The sequence below is a fragment of the Pleurodeles waltl genome, chromosome 3_1 (assembly GCF_031143425.1).
Source record: "Pleurodeles waltl isolate 20211129_DDA chromosome 3_1, aPleWal1.hap1.20221129, whole genome shotgun sequence".
Lineage (NCBI taxonomy): Eukaryota > Metazoa > Chordata > Amphibia > Caudata > Salamandridae > Pleurodeles > Pleurodeles waltl.
In genome coordinates this window covers 1,916,913,503-1,916,934,799 of record NC_090440.1, presented here as the reverse complement: position 1 = coordinate 1,916,934,799, position 21,297 = coordinate 1,916,913,503, and positions in this window count along the sequence as shown.

Here is a 21,297-nt window from a genome sequence, read left to right as displayed (position 1 = left end):
GAACTGGGGCTGCAGTGCGGAACAGGACAATGCTTTGTTTACCTCATGAGTGGTATCCACAGGCCACGGTACAGGCAGCGGCGCCGGTTTCAGTGTGGAGCAGTGTCATCAGAAATTATGCTGCTCCAAGGCTGCAGTGTGAGCAAGGCGATGCGTAGTGCAGGATCCACAGGTCATAGTGCAAGCAGAAGCTCGGTGAAGGCATCGGGTGCGTCGTCGGTGAGACCAGGGTTGTGGCGCAACGTGGGGCACAGCTCTGTGTGGTGTCATCAGGTCATGGTGCAGTCAGCTGTGTCCTTGACAGCATCTCAATGGTTTTCTTCTGTTGCAGCACAAAACACACAGTTCCCAGTGCTGTAGGCAGATTAAGCTTAAGTCTTTTATATCCCTCAGACTTCCAACAGGAGGCAAGCTCTACTCCAAGCCCTTGGAGAAACCTCACAGGCAGGATACACCTCAAATTCCAGTCTTTGCCCTCCTTAAGGCAGAAGCAGCAACTACAGATCAACCCAGCAAGGCACACACAGAAAAGGGGCAGTACTCTTCCTTCAGCTCCTCTCCTTGGCAGAGGTTCCTCTTGATCTAGAAGTGTTCGAAAAGTCTGGGGTTTGGGTCCACTACGTATACCCCTTTCTGCATTTGAAGTAGGCAAACTTCAAAGGAAAGTATTTGTTGTTGACTAGCTCCTGCCTTGACCAGGCCTGGCCCCAGACAAACACAAGGGGGTTGGAGACTGCATTGTGCGAGGACAGACACAGCCCTTTCAGGTGTAAGTGGTGGCTCATCCCTCCCAACTCTAGCCCAGGAGACTTATCAGGAGATGCAGGCTACACCCCAGCTCTCTTTGTGTCACTGTCTAGAGGGAATTCACAATAGCCCAACTGTCAGTCTGACCCAGACGTGGAATACACAAGCAGGCAGAGGCACAGAATGGTTTAAGCAAGAAAATGTCCACTTTCTAAAAGTGGTGTTTTCAAACAGACAATTTAAAAAACAACTTTCTAAAGGGAAACTGCGCTTAAAAGTTATTTAAAGGCAGCCCCCATGTTAATCTATGAGAGAGATAGGCCTTTGCTACAGTGAAAACTGAAATTGGTCGTATTTCACTGTTGGGACATGCAAAACACACCAGTACATGTCCTAACTTCCAAAAACACTGCACCCTGCCCTTGGGGCTACCTACGGCCTACCTTAGGGGTACCTTACATGTAAAAGGGAAGGTTTGGGCCTGGCAAGTGGGTGCTCTTGCCAGGTCGAATTGGCAGTTTAAAACTGCACACATAGACACTGAAGTGGCAGGTCTGAGACATGTTCATAGGTCTATTCATGTGGGTGGCACAACCAGTGGTGCAGGCCCACTAGTAGCGTTTGATTTACAGGCACTGGACACAGTTAGTAAATCAAATATGCCAATCATGGATAAACCAATCACCAATACAATTTACCTAAGCCGCACTTGCACTTTAGCTCTGATCTGCAGTGGTAAAGTGCGCAGAGACAATAAACCAGAAAAAACAAATCAGAAAAAATAAGAGGAAGAAGACGAAAAGTTTGAGGATAACCCTGCAAAAAGGGCCATTTCCAACAGAGCCTATGGCCATTTTACGATTTTGCCTATCAATACATGGGTTCTGGAGCTAAAGCCACGGTTCTCTCAAGATAGCACCAAACAAAGGGGTATCAATGCGATCAAATACCTCTGTTTCAGCATGATCACTGTCACAAACCACTATCAGATTCTGAGCTTGAAAAGTAATTAGCCCAGAAGACAGTTGTGAGCCATCAATGAATCAAGCATCTCTTGTTTAGTCACTGGGGCTCCCAGTTCCTTGGCCAAGGAAATGTTGAGGAAATTCCATGTAGCCCTAGAGTCTAAAATTATATTTAGTACTTTCCTTTTCTCTAACGTTAAGATTAACATCATTGGAATATTCAGATGCTTGGGTATATTTGCCATTGTAATGAGTAAACTGTGTAAAGCCCAACTGAGATCACTTCTCATTGAAATGGTCTTAAATTTCAAAAAGGACTCTACTTTTTCTGACTCCTCTGGATTGATTCCAGAACAGTTGTCACTGTTTTAGGGCCCTTGGATTTGCTGTGAAGTCTTTGGCAAAGTGACCAGGCTCGCCACAATTAAACATAGGTTCAAGCAGCTCCTCTTTTTGTTTTCCTCTTTTGAAAGAGGATCACAAATTCCATCAATTTGCATCAGTTCTGGTTAATTACTACTTAGGCTCAACAGACCTTCTCTTGGATTTTAAGACCACAATTCTAGGTATACCTCTTAATCTTTCACCGTTTCTTTCTCCTAACCTACAGTCAATCTAAACCCTCAGGAGGATCCACTATCTGGGAAAGAGCATCTTTAACATCATCACTTAGTCTATGATAAACCAATGAACTGCTTTTCTGTTCAGGCCAGTTGGTTTCAGCAAATATGCATCCTAAATTAGACAAATATGTGAAAAGATTTTTGCACCCTTATCTGAGGCCTAATAGCTCATTGCCCACTGCCTGCATACAAGCATGTTTGGCAATGAGCTTACAGATGGCCTCCTTGAAGTCTCATAGCTTATATAGGATGGGATTGTCAGCCTCCGCAAGGGGAGCTGACCATAGGACTACCTTCAATACAAGATCGGAGAGAATAAAAGCTTTTCTTGGGCAGGGCTAAAGATACTGGTGAACATGAAGACACAGAAATATTTACCAGATGACTAGATGAGGATGAAGCAGAAGACATGGGATCAGTCTGAACAGCATTTAAACCGGGAATAACAAACCTTGTTGGAGGAAACACTGTTTTCGGGGTTCCTTCTATTTTCTATAGGAAATTATAATTTGTCCCCTCTGGGCCGATATCTATCTAAATTGACTCTTAAGTCATGGTTTTCTTGCCTCAAAGATTACAACTCTGCCAGCATGATCGAAAAAGTCTGGGCCATTTCTGACACTATAGGAACCTTATCCTACAAACCCCTTGGCAGTTGATTTACATCTGTCTGATCCAAACCCAGATCAATGTCATCCAGGTAACTCTAAATTTGTGGGGGTTGGTTTCCTGACATGACCACTAAGCTGTATCCTTTGGGAGTTCCAGGGAAAATGTGAATTCAAGCACTCCCTGAATGAGATACACCCAACCTCTGACTGACGGATAGTGAGTGAGAGCATACCAAATGGTGAAGGAGGTTGGGGCTGAGAGAGGTGGTCCTGAACCTTATTTTGCAGAGTTAACCAATGTCGGTCTTTGCTTTCATCAAGTGTGTTTTCCCTCTCTGATTGACACCAAATCTCTAAATGAGAACAGGCCTATAGAGACAAAATACTAATTAGCAAAAGAACACTTCCTAGGTTTTGGACAACTTTTTATAAACTTTTACTTCCACAGTGACCCAAACTTACTTGAATAAATATTTGAGTTTAATAGGACCAATTCAACAAGAACTTCCAAACAGTCTCTCTTTGATGTGGTCCTCCTTTCCAAATGTCTTTTTGCATTTACTGTTGCCAAGGAGTTAAAGTCTTTTTAGGAAAACAACATGTGGTTGGCATTACGAACTTAGTATCCGACTGTGGATCCTTCTGCTTGGAGATTGACTTCCTGTCACAGATTCCTTTATTTGTCAAAGTGTTTTTCCCAAATATTTCTTTAGTTCGAATTTGGTTGAACACAATTTCCTCTCTTACTAAGTGCATGTTTTATTTTGACAATGATTTTAACTTAAGGCTGTGACTCTTGGGACAATGTTTATCTTATTCAAGGTTCCTTCTGTGTATGACTAATGATTAATTAATTGCCATTGTGTGTTTTCTTTTGAGTTGTCTATTTTCCAACTAACCTTGTATTACTTTAATTCGTAGTCCCTACGAAGCTGCCAAGGACATCCTGAAGGAAGAAAACTCAGCGAGCTCTGTATTCTTTGGTACATACAGAAAGGGGAGCAGACACACAGCACACCTCCGTCCGATGCACAGGAAAGGCAAGCAAACAGAACATGAGTTGGGTGGGGTTTAAACAGGATTGTCAGACAACATGGCCCCCGTACCAGGAACTGTTGTGGGAGTACCTTTGGTCACGTAGCCCGAGGTCAAACCACAGACTTCAAAACTTTAGGGGGAGGGGAGCAGGATCCAATTAGGAAGTGACACGGGGAAATTGAGGCATAGCTCACTTGAGGGAGAGAGTGTCTTTCTTTTGCAGACTTCTTCTTGGGAAGCTATGTTCACATCGACTTGAGTGTGGGGATCTTGGGTGGGACTGTGTATCTCCTGTCAACCCTGAGAATGGGATAGTGGACCTTGAGATGAATGAGTACAAGATATGCAAGTTTTGACAAACACAGTATGCCAAACCACTTTGTGTAATCTACTGTCTTGTCCTTGAGAACTCAGCTTTTGTTCTACTAGATGTCTGTGCCTGAGTTTGTTGTGGGTAGAGGCACTCCCTAGAACTGGATTTTAGTGTTAGATGTGGAAGGACATTAATTTATCATAGTACACAACTTACAGACACACATCCTGCCCTCAGAGCCCAAGTTTGGTATGGCTGAAGACTTTGGCTATCTTGAAAATGGCCAAAGTAGGTAGCGCTAGCCTCAGGAACCATTATCCCATTGGTTAGAGTGTCCCCCACTAGCTTATGCCAGACATAAATATAGCTTCTCCAGACACCCACCTCAGAACACTCCTAGACCAGTGGAAGATCAGAAGAAGACTGAATCTGATATCTACAACCTAGAAAGAACCTTGAAGGCTGGACCTACTCTCTGTCTTGCAATCAGGAAAAAAAAGTGTACTCCAAAGGTCAATAAGGGCTGATCTCCTGTTAAATCTACTTGGACACAACAAGCTGCAAGAGGTCTTTCCCCGCAACTGCCCCAGCTGACCTCGACATAGACAGTACCTCCTGCTGGCCTCTACTTGCCACTCTGTGAGTGCCTGCCTCCTCCAAGGTCCTAATGGGCTTTAGAAGTGCAGTCTGTAGTGGAGTGGCACTTAGAGGACTAAGGTCAGAAGCTAAAATCTGTGATCAGGACAAACCTGGTTAGTGTATCCGACCCACAATCCAAATTGTGCCTAGGTCCTGTTCTACAGCAACCATTGAGTATAACTGTCACTTTTTGCTTCTTAGCACATTTTCTACCTAACACTTAAAAAATTCATTCCTGGTTCCCCTTATTGAATTTTTGTCATTTTGGTGTCATTTTATTTATTAATGTTTTATTATTTGTTTTGGGGTGTTTAATCTTTTACATTTCAATTTTATTACTGTTTTAGTACTGCATAAATGTTTTACACATTGCCTCTAAGTTAAGCCTGTCTGCACTGTAGCATAGCTACCAGGGGATTGGCCGCAAGTTAATTTAGTGACTTTAGTGATTCACCTGTTCAAGGACTGGGATTATTACTTGAGGTTGTTACCTACTCTCCTCAACTAACACCTCCATTTCTTACAAGGATTGTAAGAAGTTGGCTCTGTATATACTATTTCAAAGTAAGAAATAGTGTGCACAGAGTCCAAGGGTTCCCCTTAGAGGTAAGATAGTGGCAAAAAGAGATAATTCTCATGCTCTATTTTGTGGTAGTGTGGTCGAGCAGTAGGCTTATCAGAGGGTAGTGTTAAGCATTTGTTGTACACACACAGGCAATAAATGAGGAACACACACTCAAAGACTGATTCCAGGACTAATAGGTTTTTATATAGAAAAATATATTTTCTTAGTTTATTTTAAGACCCACAGGTTCAAGATTTACAAGTAATACTTCAAATGAAAGTTATTTCACTCAGGTATTCTAGGCACTTTGAATAGTCACAATAGCATGTACAGTTTTGACAAAAATGGCAATAAGCTATTTTAAAAGTGGACACAGTGCAAAAATCAACAGTTCCTGGGGGAGGTAAGTATTTGTTAAGTTCACAGGTAAGTAAAGCACTTACAGGGTTCAAAGTTGAGTCCAAGGTAGCCCACCATTGGGGGTTCAGGGCAACCCCAGAGTTACCACACCAGCAGCTCAGGGCCAGTCAGGTGCAGAGGTCCAAGTGGTGCCCAAAACACCTAGGCTTCAATGGAAATAGGGGTGCCCCGGTTCCAGTCTGCCAGCAGGTAAGTACCCGCGTCCTCGGAGGGCAGACCAGGGGGGTTTTGTAGGGCACCGGGGGGGGGACACAAGCAGGCACAGAAAGTACACCCTCAGCGGCACAGGGGCGGCCGGGTGCAGAGTGCAAACAGGCGTCCGGTTTCTGATAGGAATCAATGGGGAGACCCGGGGGTCTCTTCAACGATGCAGGCAGGCACAGCCGTGGCTCCTCGGGGTAGCTACCACCTGGGCTAGGAAGAGGGTCACCTGGGGGTCGCTCCTACACTGGAGTGCGGTTACTTCAGGTCCTGGGGGCTGCGGGTGCAGTGCTGGTTCCAGGTGTTGGGTTCCTTGTTACAGGCAGTCGCAGTCAGGGGGAGCCTCTGGATTTCCTCTCCAGGCGTCGCTGTGGGGGACCAGGGGGGTCAACTCTGGCTACTCACGGGCTCGCAGTCACCTGGGAGTCCTCCCTGTGGTGTTAGTTTTCCGCAGGTTGAGCCGGGGGCATCGGGTGCAGAGTGGAAAATATCATGCTTCCGGCAGGAAACGTGTGGTCTTTAAAAGTAGCTTCTTTGTTGCAGAAAGTTGCAGTTTGTTGAACAAGGCCGCTGTTCTCGGAAGCTTCTTGGTCCTTTAGATGCAGGGTAGTCCTCCGAGGCTTCAGAGGTCACTGGACCCTGTTGGATGCGTCGCTGTTTTCGTGGAAGTAGGGAGACAGGCCGGTGGGGCTGGGGCCAAATCAGTTGTCGTCTCCGTCTTCACTGCAGGGCTTCAGGTCAGCAGTCCTTCTTCTTCTTTAGTTGCAGGAATCTGTCTTCCTCAGTTCTGGGAGCCCCTAAATACTGAATTTAGGGGTGTGTTTAGGTCTGGGAGGGCAGTAGCCAATGGCTACTGTCCTGGAGGGTGGCTACACCCTCTTTGTGCCTCCTTCCTGTGGGGAGGGGGGCACATCCCTAATCCTATTGGGGGAATCCTCCTTCTACAAGATGGAGGATTTCTAAAAGTAAGAGTCACCTCAGCTCAGGACACCTTAGGGGCTGTCCTGACTGGGGGAGGGGTGACTCCTCCTTGTTTTCCTCATTATCTCCTCCAGCCTTGCCGCCAAAAGTGGGGGCAGTGGCCGGAGGGGTGGGCATTTCCACCAGCTGGGATGCCCTGTGGCGCTGTAACAAAGGGGGTGAGCCTTTGAGGCTCACCGTCAGGTGTTACAGTTCCTTCAGGGGGAGGTGAGAAGCACCTCCACCCAGTACAGGCTTTGTTCCTGGCCACAGAGTGACAAAGGCACGCTCCCCATGTGGCCAGCAACATGTCTGGTGTGTGGCAGACTGGCAGAAACTAGTCAGCCCACACTGGAAGTCAGGTATGTTTTCAGGGGGCATCTCTAAGATGCCCTCTGGGTGTATTTTACAATAAAGTGCACACTGGCATCAGTGTGCATTTATTGTGCTGAGAAGTTTGATACCAAACTTTCCAGTTTTCAGTGTAGCCATTATGGTGCTGTGGAGTTTGTGTTTGACAGACTCCCAGACCATATACTCTTATGGCTACCCTGCACTTACAATGTCTAAGGTTTTGCTTAGACACTGTAGGGGCATAGTGCTCATGCACATATGCCCTCGCCCGTGGTATAGTGCACCCTGCCTTAGGGCTGTAAGGCCTGCTAGAGGGGTGACTAACCTATGCCACAGGCAGTGTGAGGTTGGCATGGCACTTCTTCCCACCAGCACACACAATCTGGCAAGCAGTGTGTATGTGCTGAGTGAGGGGTCCCCAGGGTGGCATAATACATGCTGCAGCCCTTAGAGACCTCCCCTGGCATCAGGACCCTTGGTACCAGGAGTACCAGTTACAAGGCACTTACCTGGCTGCCAGGGTTGTGCCAATTGTGGAGACAAAGGTACCGTTTAGGGAAAGAACACTGGTGCTGGGGGCTGGTTAGCAGGGTCCCAGCACACTTTCAAATCATAACTTGGCATCAGCAAAGGCAAAATGTCAGGGGGTAACCATGCCAAGGAGGCATTTCCTTACAAGGATGATGCTATTTAAGAACACGTTGTGGGGGGCAGGGATGTCCCGGTCCCAGGGGGAGCCAGAGGGCATCTATCAGTGTGCTCATTTTGAGTCTTGCCTCTTTCGTGATAAAGCAGGAGGCCTCACTGTGCTGGCCCAGGTTGTGTAGCAGAACAGTACCAAAGAACGCAAATAGCATGTCCAATGGTGCCTCTCCCCAAGTGAGAGTAAGGGTAGTCACTCAGGTACATCCAACATTTCCTGAGTGCCCAGCACCTGAGAAGCATGATCTTATGAAGCTCTTCGTGGTAACCAGACCTGAGGAATGCTGAACCTGGGCCCTTTGGAGGACTGTGGAGGTGGAGACAAGCACATTCCTGGCCAGGCAGCAACAGCATAAAATACACTTATAAAGCTTCATGAGGCCAGAACAACAAGCCTCAAGACCTTCAATCAGTTTGTGATCTCTACAGCAAGTGAGTGGTGGACTACTGCTATACCACATGGAACCAACAAAGCTGAGGATCTGAGGCACCATTGAGATACCTACCTAATCATGAAAGGTATGGTGGCAAAGAAGAAAAGTAAAGAAGACTTCTTTAACCTATGGGACAATATCATAAGGGCCAGTAATGGAGATGGGACAGGCCCTCAAGTGGATAAATCAGTTAAAACACAAGAAGAACAAATATTACCACTTTATATAGCAACTTGAAAGAAGGACTTATCAGAACTGCGGTCAAAGAGGGGACACTGGACAATCTTTTACCCAGAGTGTTCACTGAAGCAAAAACTGGGATCGGCAGGATCTGAAAAAGGGATGCACAATGGAGCTGAATGAGATACTGAAGAGAGTAACACTGTTTAAACCCAAGGCTGTAGAAGACCTAGTACAGCTGAGGAGAAAATTGAGACCTTAGTCAATTTGCACAGCTAAGCAAAGATAAGAGTTTGAGGGATGCCAGTGGAGGTCATGGACAAGGCACCTGTGGCAATGCTTTATAAATTAACACTAGATTGTGGTCATTTATAAAACTGGTGGGCGGCCCCTCCACCAGGAGGACAGAGTAAATTACTCCATTGCCCTGACGGAACAATGGGCCGTACGCTAAAATATAAATCAGGCCCTTAGTAAAATGGAAAAATTCATACATAAAAGCCCTTGCTAAGCCTGCCTGAGATATGAGGTACCTCTTCCCCTGGTAATTAATTCACAAACTAACCAGGAAGTCTACTGAGGCTTCAATCTTTCTTTTATTTTAAGCCTGGTTGGCCATTGTACGCTGTTCCACACTTCACCACTCCATGCCACTACACTTGACACCACTCCTCTCTATGACAATCCTTTCTCCGCTGTACGCCACTGCACTCTGCTATTCCACTCTATGGCACTTCACTCTACATTACATTCTATGCCACAAAACTAGATGCTATTCCACTCTAGGACAGTCCACTACATGCCACTCCACTCTATGCTATTCCACTGTCCGTTTCTCCACATTACGCTACTCTGCTCTGCACTATTCAACTCTACGCCACTCCACTCAAAGCCACAGTACTGTATGCCACTCCACTGTACGTCACTCCACACTATTCCAATCTACACCATTCCACGGCTCTCCACTCTACGCCATTCCACTCTATGCATCTTCACTCCACTCTATGCCACTACACTCTACGCCACTCTACTCAACGCTACTCACCGCTATTCCACTCTACGCCACTCCACTCTACTCCATTCTGCGCCACTGTACTGCATGCAACACTACTGTACCCCACTTCACCCTACCCCACTTCACTCTACCTCATTTCACTGTATGCCACTCTATACCACAATAAAACAATCCCTACTCTAGGGCACTCTGTGTGCCACTCTAGTCTATGCCACTACTACTTTGTGATATCTAACAAAAATAAAATAAAAAACATGCAAATTCAATGAAAAATCAAAGGGTAAAGCTTACTCATAATTATGAAAATGTTATTCTTTTTATAGAAACAAAAACTACACAAACATTAGACATTTTAAAGTTATAGTTATACCCTAAATTTATAATTTACATCCCATCTTCAAATTACTATAACTTTATTTATTATTTGAATACAAACAAAACCTAAAGTAACCAAACATTACAAATTCTAAAATTATACTTATATCTTCAATTAATATAACTCACGCACCTCATTACAAAATATTGTCAACGCACTAAGCACACAGTACATACATTTTAACAGGTGCCTTCTCCATGCACCAGCTTATATGCTTTCATAGTGCATCACTTATACTATTTTAAATCATATTATTTAAAACAAAACTTGTCACATCTCCAATTACATCTTTTGTGAAAGCACTGTGCATGGTAGGAGGGCGTGAAACTGTTGAATATGCTATTTTCAGTTATTCCAACTGCACCAACTCAAAATGCCCAATCACAGCTCTAGGTGTAGACTACAAAATAATATAATCTCAGTCAGAGAAAATCCCTTCTTGGTTTAAGGTCTTTGGTGTGCAATACATTTCTTGCGGTCTCATGTCATATGATGAAACTTTCTGACTTACATCTCTTATTGCTGTATTTTAATCCTATTTCTCCGTTTCCATTTATTTTACAATCTTCATTCTCTAAATTCCTTTTTATTTATTCCGGAACTGGCACAATAAATACTGCCAATCTTGATTTTATATATAAAAAAAAGATAGGCTCGCCTCATTATTTGTGGAGAGTGTGTAGCTGTACAGCAAATCCATTTTGGTTCCTTTTGCGGTACAATTTTCCCTTGATCACCTGTTGCGATGTCTATTTTTACTCTATCAATTGCATAGAAAAATACTACCATGAGAGTACTCCAAGCATGTTCAGCGTTTGCATATTTCTTATCTTTATTATATATCCCTCTTATACAGTCCATAAATTCCAATTTCAAGTTATGTCTTGTGCTTCCAACATATGTTTACATAAATAATGAATTATGCGTACCACAAATGTTGAATTACAGTTCAAGAAATAGCAATTTCCAAAATCTTATTTTGCCTATTCTTAAAAGAGACACTACAACGATAATATAAAAGTGCAGATAAAGGGGGCAATTTAGGAATAATGAATACTGAAGAATATATGCAAAAATCAAAAACAACTCACTGATAAATTTGCATCTTGTGAATGGAAAAGAGACCCTGCTATTGAATATATTCGGCAACTGCACGAGCTATAGGATTTGTGTTTTTAAAATGGCGCTCTGCTCCAAGAAAAAATCTATTTTTTTACAGACTAAAAACCCAGAGTGCCAACTTTATATACACCTTCTAACATCCATAAGGATGAGAGACCTCCATTCAAAAGACGTATAGGCTTCGGTTTGGGCAATTTACTAGAGAATATTTCAAATATTTTTAGATCAATATTTCACACCATTTATTTTGGCTTTGCTTCATATGTAAAGGGAATAACAGCTTTATTCAGTTAAGTATATGTTATTTAATGGGAAGAAGACTTTACACTTGCAATAACGAATGTGGTATCCCTGGACACGTCAATCAGACGTGATGATTGTTTATGAGCAGTTTGGTCATTCTCAGATATAATGTCACTAAGCCACAGCAGCATTTAAATATGCTGTCTTTTGGATTTTGATCAAGTTTGAACTGAACCACAAACATTTTATTTTTATATCAAAGTTTACAATCAACATTATGGTACAGTGATGAAAGGCCAGATTGCTCCAGTGTATGGTTGCATTATCATGGGTTGGTGGGAACAAAACCATCGCTGGAACCAACACAATAAGGTCTTCAGGTGAAATCTCACTACATTACTTTTGCCCCCAGATTATCTTTATTGATTTTAACCGCAATCCAACAGCATGTCATCATAGTAGTCTGACATATGAATTCAGCTAAACATTCAATACGCTCAATTCGGCAAAATGGACATGTGAGCGTGAAACATCTCAATCCCTAGCTAAAAAGGCTAGGATTGGCATAGTTCAATAAAGAACATCAGTAACCCACTATAACAGTGTATAAAAACATTACCCAGTATGACCCATTATTGATCTTCACTATGTCTGTGCTTCATAGAAATCTCTAGACTGAAGGTTTTGGGCACAGTCGACACCTGGCCAGCAGTGTCTGTACCAACTGTCATGCCACCTTGGCATTTCTCCCACAGCTAAGGGGCCCAGTCGCACCCTTCTGCATACTCTATCTTTCAATCACCCCATTGGAGGCCCTGCCATCACTTGCGTATTAAGCATACTGAACCATCCGTTATACATGGGGTTCAGGCAATTGGTCCAGCACCCACAAACTGGCGACCACCTCCCCAACAGATCCACCAGCGACTGTCTGCAAAACTTATAGTCCTCTGAATGAAGCGCTTCCCCTTTGGCCATCACCCATGAACTCACATCAGCAAGCCATGTACAATGAGGTGGGCCATGTGGGGACTTCTAGTGGCGAGTGATGTCCCTGCGCTCTACCCATAAGGCTAAGTTTAAAAATCGGTCATCCACTTTCCTTTCAGGGCCTCCTTAATACAGCCCTAAAGGGCACATTTCAACTGTGCGTAGCTGCCTGCAGTTTAATGGTTGCACTCCAGGTCTGTCAATAATAGGCAACCAAAAACGCATTAAAGCTGGAAAGCCCCAAACCATGCGTAAAAAATCTGCATCAACCTGAGCACATCTAGGACACCTCAAGGCTGGGATTTTCAGCATGATTTTAAGCCTGTGCCGGGTGAGATGGGTGCAATGTAGGTAACTAAACTGTATATACTTGGATCTTGTATTGCGAAAGTAGGACTAAGTGTACTCCAGGATTCAGAGGAATTTCTTACCACAGAAGGGGTGACCAATATGGGTCTCCCATTTAGCCTTCAGTACCGGTAAATCATCCGTCCACTTGCTCACAGGGACTCGTACCGTACTACTAAGAGACCAGGGGCCAGATGTAGCAAAGGGTTTTTCCCATTCTGTGTCAATGGGAAAATGTGTTCGTACATATGCCCCTTAGTGTCTGCGCCACAAAATGTTGAGAGTCTGAAGGAGCTCATGTGCCGGGGGCTCCTGCTTGAGTGCCCCAAAAATGTGGCTGAGGGGTCGGGTGATCGCACCGTACGCCAGGAATTGAGTCCCAGGGAGGTCGACCTTGGTCACTAGCGCCTCCAAGGACTAGAAGCAGTCCCCTGCGTAGCAGACTCCGACTGTCTCAAGCCCTGCCTCTAAGGCAACATCTGCCTCGCTGTGAAATAGCTGCCTCTGGTTGTCAGGAGGCCTACAGGAGGCACCGCTGGCACGCGCAAGACTGCTGGCTCAACGCGACGGCACACTTCCCCCAGCACCTGAGGCGATGTGGAGGAGCCGCGACTTATGGACCAGGAGAAGCTGGACCCCCCACAGTAGTGCCAGTAGTGCCCCTTTCCTGCTATGATCACTGAATTCCTCCAGCTCCGGAAGGCTAAGCCCCGCCAGCCAATAAGCGAGACACTGCAACTGAGCAGCATGGTAATGTAATTCATAATTTGGGATCCCGATACTCCCAGCTGCCAGGGTCACTACATAGCTTTGATTTATACATTACATTTCTGTCTTCTGGAAATTGGATGTACGAACGTTAGAGAGGTTTGTGGGTTGTCTGAATAAAAAAGGTTATGGTATCGGATGAAACGTGAGCTGCGGTAAAGGAAAAAATGTGTTGCTGGAAACAGCGCTAATATGAACATGTGCTTAGAAAAGGGAACAACAGAAAATTTAATTTTATGTGCAACGTTGCCATTCAAAGTTGACAACTGAAAAAACCCTGCTTGGTTTATACATGTGAACAAAAAGGAATCACAGTATGGAGAATGGATTTATGAAGGAGGTGAGAGAAATGACTGATCGTTTTTAAAAACGAGTGAATGAAGTGTATACCAAAAATATGCTTTAAGAGAGCCAAATTGAAAACCAGATAAAATCTGCTATTTAAATACAATGTTGTGGAAAATACAATGTCAAGGGGTGATTATTGAGAACAATGTGACAAGAATTATTGAGCAACTTTGGCTTTTTTTTAGCTTGTGGTAAATATCTTAAACTAATACTGAACTATTGACATCTAGCCATTATGCTTTCTCCAAAACCCCAGGAAGGTCTTGGTCACCACCATTAGCTGATGGTAACCCCCATTACCTGATGGTTTTCACTCTCCTGGACATAGTGAAGTCTCTGAAGTAGCATCACATGTACAGAAGACTCTTGAGAGGGTTAGCAAAATAAACTGTAGAAAATTAACAAAAGGAATGTTGTAAAATAATTGGAAATGGGCACATAATAAATTTAAACACATCAAGATATATGTTATATAGTGTAGTTTCATGGCAGAAATCTCATGTTATGTGTTGCATGCTGTTTTCATTACTTGTGATAATATAATTTTAAAGTCTACAACTCGCGATATAATTGGGTATTTTGAATTAATGCAATCAGAATTATTGAAAGTGATGTATCCAACAGTTTCTACAATGACTAGAGTAGGACTATCTTGACATTAGACTCTGCTTAAAACACTGACTCCAGAAACCTGGAAGAAGGCCCTTGAGATTTCTTGAAACACACATGTTGGTTTGTTAAGGTGGACTGGTGACATCGGATGCAGATGTTGAGGTGTTCCCTTGGGTTGCAGCGTCAAGTAACAGTGGTGATGACCGGACTGGCCACCAACAAGCATTGGCAGTGATAAGGTGGAGAAGAAGCTATCTCTTCTTCTGGAGGTCCTGAGGAAAATGGTAGCTCACTGTCTCTTGGTGGAGAGCTGGGCTTCACTTCCCACAGTGCACTGGACCACCTGCTTTTGTGTGATCACTCAGAGGGCCGGATGGCAAGCTCTTCTTTGGTTCCATTAGGTGCTTTTTACCTGCAGCAGGCAGGGGACTAGTGCCACTAGTCCAAGAGAGTCTGGTCTTGCCTTTGACTAAAAAAGTGTTCCCTCTTGCTGGGGGAATCTAACTTTAGTGTAGGATGAGTCTCAGTCAAGCAGTTCCATAAAGATTGCCACAAGTTCAAGATATCACACCCTTGTTTTAAGCAAGCTCCTGTTGTTGTCAATTCTTGACTTCTGTCCGTTCTTTGCAAGTTGTTGCAGATCTGAGGTCCTAGTTCTGGGGTGCCCCTTAAATGTTAAATTTAGGGGTATCAGGGGTGTGGGTGCAAGTAGCCAAATGGCTATTAGCCCCAGCAGCCAATCTGCCCGAGGTGACCACATCCACTGGGTTTGTGGCACCTATTCTACCCAGAACCTCCTATTTTGCTACTTTTTACGGTGGCAGAAGTCTTTCTCAGCTCTACAGTCCAAGTACCCCACCCTAGAGGTGTGGCTATTCTTCTGGGGTGTAGGTCTCCTTACTAACTAATTTCCCCCCTGCCAGGTGCAAATATGCCTTTGGGCAGGGGGATGACTTTGTCTTCCACTGAGGGACAGCCTGCTTGCATATCGGAAACAGTGTGTCCTTTGCGGCTCACCGCCTTGATGTGATATTTCACTAGCCTTCCTGGGAGGGAGGTGTGACCTTCTTCCCGTCCGGGCCTTTGTTCTGACTCCTGGGAGTGTTCACACTTCTGCCCAGGGGGTCAAAATCCTATCCTGGCGGCAGAAAGTGCGAGGTGGCAGCCAGAGCACAGGGAAACTTGGGCAACTAGGTGGGCAATCTGTAAGGTCACCACCTGGGTACATGCCACATTGTACTGGACACAAGATTTATGTGAGAGATGAGAAGGCACGTTGTTTGATACCAAACACAATCCATTTGGGCAGTACCATAATGGAGCTGGCGACCCCTGGGTGCTTATGGACTGCTTTTCACTTATAGCGGCCTTTAATGGAAAAGGGCACCATAGTGAGATATAAGCTTGCATGTATATGTCCACACCTTTAATATAATACACCCTGCCTTCTTGGCTCAAGAGGGCTTCCTTAGGGGTGATTGACATATATTAAAGATAGTGCTTTGACTGAGCCACACATGGTGTGGGCACAGTTGAGTTTGAGCATTTTATATGGCTCTGGCAGTCTTTTATGGCAAGCCTGCTGTTAGTAGTTTATTTGGGCCACTCCGCAAAAACAGTGCTTTAGGCCATGGTGACCCCTTAAACACCCATGCCCTGGTACCACTGGTACCATATACTAGGCACTTATAAAGACGGGTGGTTAAAGTCCTTGCCAATTGGAGATAGGGATTCACATATAAAAAATTTATGGAGAGAGCAGTGGGACCTGAAGCAGGCTCCAGTGCACTTGCAGAGTCATAACCAACAGCATCTAGAGTAAAAAGTGTGGTATCAACCGTCCAAAAAGGACACTTTGATACAGTATTTTTCCATCTGGTCCTTTTCTTTATGTTAGATATGTTCAACCTCTTTGATGGTATCTAGTTGGCCAGGCCTGCTGACAGACAGCGGACAAATAATGGGGCTGCTTCCCAGTCACAGTTCTGGCAAGGTGAGAGTTCAGCGCTGAGAGGTCCTTTTGTTCTATTGCCTGTACAAGTTGTTGTTTTCGGGAGCAGTCTGGGTGTTTTTTCTGTAGGCCTGGAAGATGATCTTAAATACAATGATGGGATGGACACTCCAAATTACTGGGGACCTACTAATTACCAAAGTATGTCCAGGGGCGAAGAATACGATAACAAGTGTTTGTCTGGCACAGCATGTTTCTCCTAGTACAATTTGTTGATTATTGATGGCCTCAAGGCTAGACCTGATGAGTCTGGTTCCTGTTACATTTATGGTTTTACCCCATAAATGAAAGTCCCCTACAAAAAGTACTGGTTAGGGAGGTTTATCAGAGCCTTTGTCACTGTATGCAGTAAGGTATGCTGAAAAGTTTCAGTTACTTGCAGGTGGTCAGTAAGTAAGGAGAAAGTAGCTGAAGAAGGTTGGTGAGGGGAGACAATTTATCAGCATGGATTTGCAACTGGTCATGAATGTGGTTTCAAGGATTTCTTAAAGATGACCGCTAGGACTCCTCCTGTCTTGCCATTGAGATTTCCTATTGATGATAGTGTATTCAGGGGAAATGGATTCATGATATACAGATGCAGCTCCATCACTGAGCCAAGTTTCTGTGATGAATTTGAAGTCATGTGCTATTTCCAAAAGAGGGTCAAAGATGTTTAGGTAATTTTTGTTCATGGATCTTTAATTGAGGAGCAAGCAGTTTAGTTGTTGTGCTTCCATGTCCTTGTTGTGTCAGTGTGGATTGCAGGTGCAGCCTGGTACTAAATGGGGGATAGATATGGGTAGGGGAGAGAGTCTTCCTCTGGAGGCAGAGGAGGTAGAGTCTTGGGGAAAATCACAGTCTGGGACTCTGGTAATCATGCATTTGTGCTATGCGGTAATCCAGTGGTTCTTAACCTGTGGTCTCAGGAGGATGGCGGGTCCATGAAGCCTACTCAGGTTGTCCTTGACCACTTTTATTAACAGAATAATAAAATGTATATAAATAAAGAAGCAAAATGTACAGTTGAAAATTGTAAAAATGTTCTGTAAATGTGCAGGAATTTGACATTGGAGGCTAAAAATTTAATTAGTATCTTCCGATCGATTTATGGGACCAGTGCAAGTGCATCAAACAGAATATAGCAAGGATGAAGAGTGGCCTCAATTGAATTTAGAAAAGCCCCAAACTTTGTATTAAAATTACAGTTTTTATTTTTTTATTTTATTTTTGTAAATTAAATAAGAAATGTCATAATTTGTGCAGTTGTTTTATAAATGCTTGTTTCTGTATTTTTGGTGTATTGTTTTGTAGTTCAAATCATTGAAAATGTTTAGGTCGGGGGTCCCGGGCTTCCAATAATGATCAGCGGGGATCTCTTGGTCCCATTAATGATTAAGTAAAGGCAGTGGTTAATTTGTGTAAAACAAAAAAAAATCTGTGCCAGAGTCCTCGTCAGGAGTCCACTGCAGCTTGCACCACCCATTGCTCCTGCCTGACAGTGCCAAAACAACTACTATCACACTTCCACAAGTTTGACTATTCAGACTCTTCCAGGACACCCAGAACTATAACAATGGCTTGGGTGGCAGATCTTAGTCATTTTTCATGTATATTGTATTAAAACACAGATGGTGTTGCACTCATCTCTAAATTAGAAACCAGCGCCACCATGTGGCACTGTCATTGGTGCCATTGCTGAGCACTGGAAACCACTGACTCAAATTAGCACTGAGTAGAGGTCCACAGAAGTCAAAAGATTAAGAATCACTGCTAATCCTTAGTTTCCTCCTAGCAATGGACAATGTATTGGATGTCTTAGATTGTGGTCTTTTGTGGATGAATTTGCCATAGGATGTGATTGGGAGTGGCAAATCTTTGTCTATAGGAAGACCAGTTGGTGATCTGAGATGTTTGTGAGAGGAGGGCTCTAAAGTCTGATGTTTTGAAGATTAATGTATCCAGGGATCACTGTTCATCTAGGAGTAAACAATATCTGAGGTGGGCGTTGTGCTAAGATCTGGATTGTTGACACTTGTGAAGATCGAAAACATTTAGCCTGAGCAAAGTTGCCAATTTGCCTTGTAAATTTGCTGCATAAAGTAGCTGGAAACAGTTCTGTGATAAAACCACATATGATAACATTTCTACGCTACTGGAATCATATGTGCAATGTTTCTGCTTGAACTGGATGCACACTAAAATTTCTCACAAGTTAACTTTATCAATTTTTGGTTCTGTCATTAATCAGAGCCCATTGATGTTGCTCTGCCCATTAAAAAAGTTAACTCAAAGAGTCTTTCCAATGCTTAAGATCATGTAATTGTATTTATTTTTCAAATTAAATGCTAAACTACATTGAAGTGGTAAAGCCAAAAACCACAGCTCCCATTCAGCACCAAGGATAGCTAAGCACACCTAAGCACCTGAGATGCCTGAACTAGGTGGAGCTGTTCTGCTTGGTGAATCCTGGTCCAGGGGCCCAAACAAGCTTAACCGTCAGTGAGCTCCCATGAACGTGACCTGCAAGCGACCTAGTGTCACAAGTATCATTTTTCAGCCCCTGTGTTTCCCACGTTCCGCACCAAGGACAGCCAGGACACCTCGGCACTTGGGCCCCAGGAGTCAGGTAAAATTTGTCTTACTGTTGCAGCTTTGTCCTGGGACGTGAATCACTTTAACTATAAGTGGATTCTCGGAACTCACCGAACAAGTGGCAGAGTGTCACTAGTGATTTTTCCCATTGACCACAATGTTAAAAGTTTGACAGCCTGAACTGTACTCAATTATTTTTCACTTGAAAATCCATAACTCTGATTATATGTATCTGATCTACTTTGTTTTGGTGTCTAAATTAATATAAAAATCTGCTATATTTTTATAAATTAGAGCCATATTTCTTTCGAGTCATGTCAATTACGTATTGCCCATATTGGTTCTCTGAAATGCTTAACACATGTTCCTCTAGTAAATCCTGACTGCTCTTTACAACTCTCCAAGACTGTGCTAAGGATTTATTACTGTAAATCAAAGGACTGTCTTTGGGGTAATGCGAAAATGTTACATAGTAAAGCCTAACTAGCATCACTGCATAATACTACACTTTCCAGCAAATATCAAGATCAAGAAAATGAAAACAGATCTTTGCATCCTACAACACAAATCGGGGAAATCACAGTATGAGAAAGACAAATGTATATTACATAATTATAACAAAGGGGAAATCAGAACTACGAGAAGACACCAGTACTCCATATGCATAACGGATGCTGACTGATCTTTACAGGAACAACACAATATTCTGGCAGAGTTCTGCAATCAAGAGTACCACAACTCAATGACACCACAGCCAAGCCTTCTATGGCAGAATCACCAAAGAGCTCATGCCAACAACTGAAAAACTCAAAAACCATTTCATTGTCAAAGCAGTGAATATCCCTTTTCCAAATAACAGGACCCCAAAGCAATAAACAGATCAAATCAATTAATCATCTGTTAACATCTTCAATACATTCTCTGAAGATTTAGTTTGCAAAATTATCAAAACAAGCTGGATATCATGCCCACCAGAGGACCCAGTCCCCTCAAAACATCATCAAAGATATCCTTCTGACAACTTGTGCTGGGGCAGTAGCTCCAGTCATGTAAACAAACAATATAAATACTGCTGAAGGTTGAAGTCTTTGGCAAGGAGACATTAATATTCCTAGTATTTGAGAATATTAAGGATAGACATGACAATTGTGTAAATATTCGTTTTTTTGTCCCTTTGAAGAAATTCCCCCTCATACTAAGTGGCCATTTTGTTTATTTATTTATTTGTTTTATAGAGTGCACAATTACCAAGGGGTCCTGGCGCTAGCAAACTAATACACTCTATACAGCAACTTGCATGCTCAATTGCACCATACAAAGCCTATGTAAACAAATGGATTTTTAGAGTCCTGCGAAATTCTAAGATATTTGGCCCTAGGCATAAGTCTGTTCCATGTCTCAGCTGTAGAAAAAGCTTATCCTCTCAATCTTGCTCTCCGGTAGTTAGGTACTGTGATCAGACAGGCAGAGGTCAAGCAAAAAAAGTCTGTGAGGAATGTATTTTTGAAACATATCATATGTATATGAAGACCAAGCTATTGGGTAAGGGGCCTTATGAACCATACAAAGGGCCTTGAAGCAGCATCTCACATGAACAGGGAACCAGTGTAACTGGCCAAGTAAAAACGAGATGTTGTCAAACATACTACTCAAAAAAATAAACCTAGCTTGCTCATTCTGTATAAGTTGTAACCTCTTTATAAGGTAATCAGGAAGTCAAATGCAGAAAACATTGCAATAGTCCAGTCTGCTTAAAATCAGCCCTTGTACCAACAACTGTCGATAATGTTAAAGAATAAATAGAAGGACCTTCTTCAGTTGTTTCATTAGCAGGAAGCAAGTAGAATCAACATTAATCTGATACTCAAATGGGAGTTTCCTATGAAAAAGCACGTCCAGATTGTGGGCAGTGGATGCTGGTTTTAGACCTTCCTGTAACAACTGGGGCTACCATGTAGAGAACCAGATCAAGGGATTACCGAATATCAAAACCTAGGTTTTATCTGACTTTAGCCTGAAAGAACTGGCATTTATTGAGTTAGCAACCTTGATCAAACAGCCATTGAAAGTCTCCTGTAATTGGTTAATGTTGCAATCCACGTGGATTATTATTTGGGTCTCATCTGCATAGCCATAAA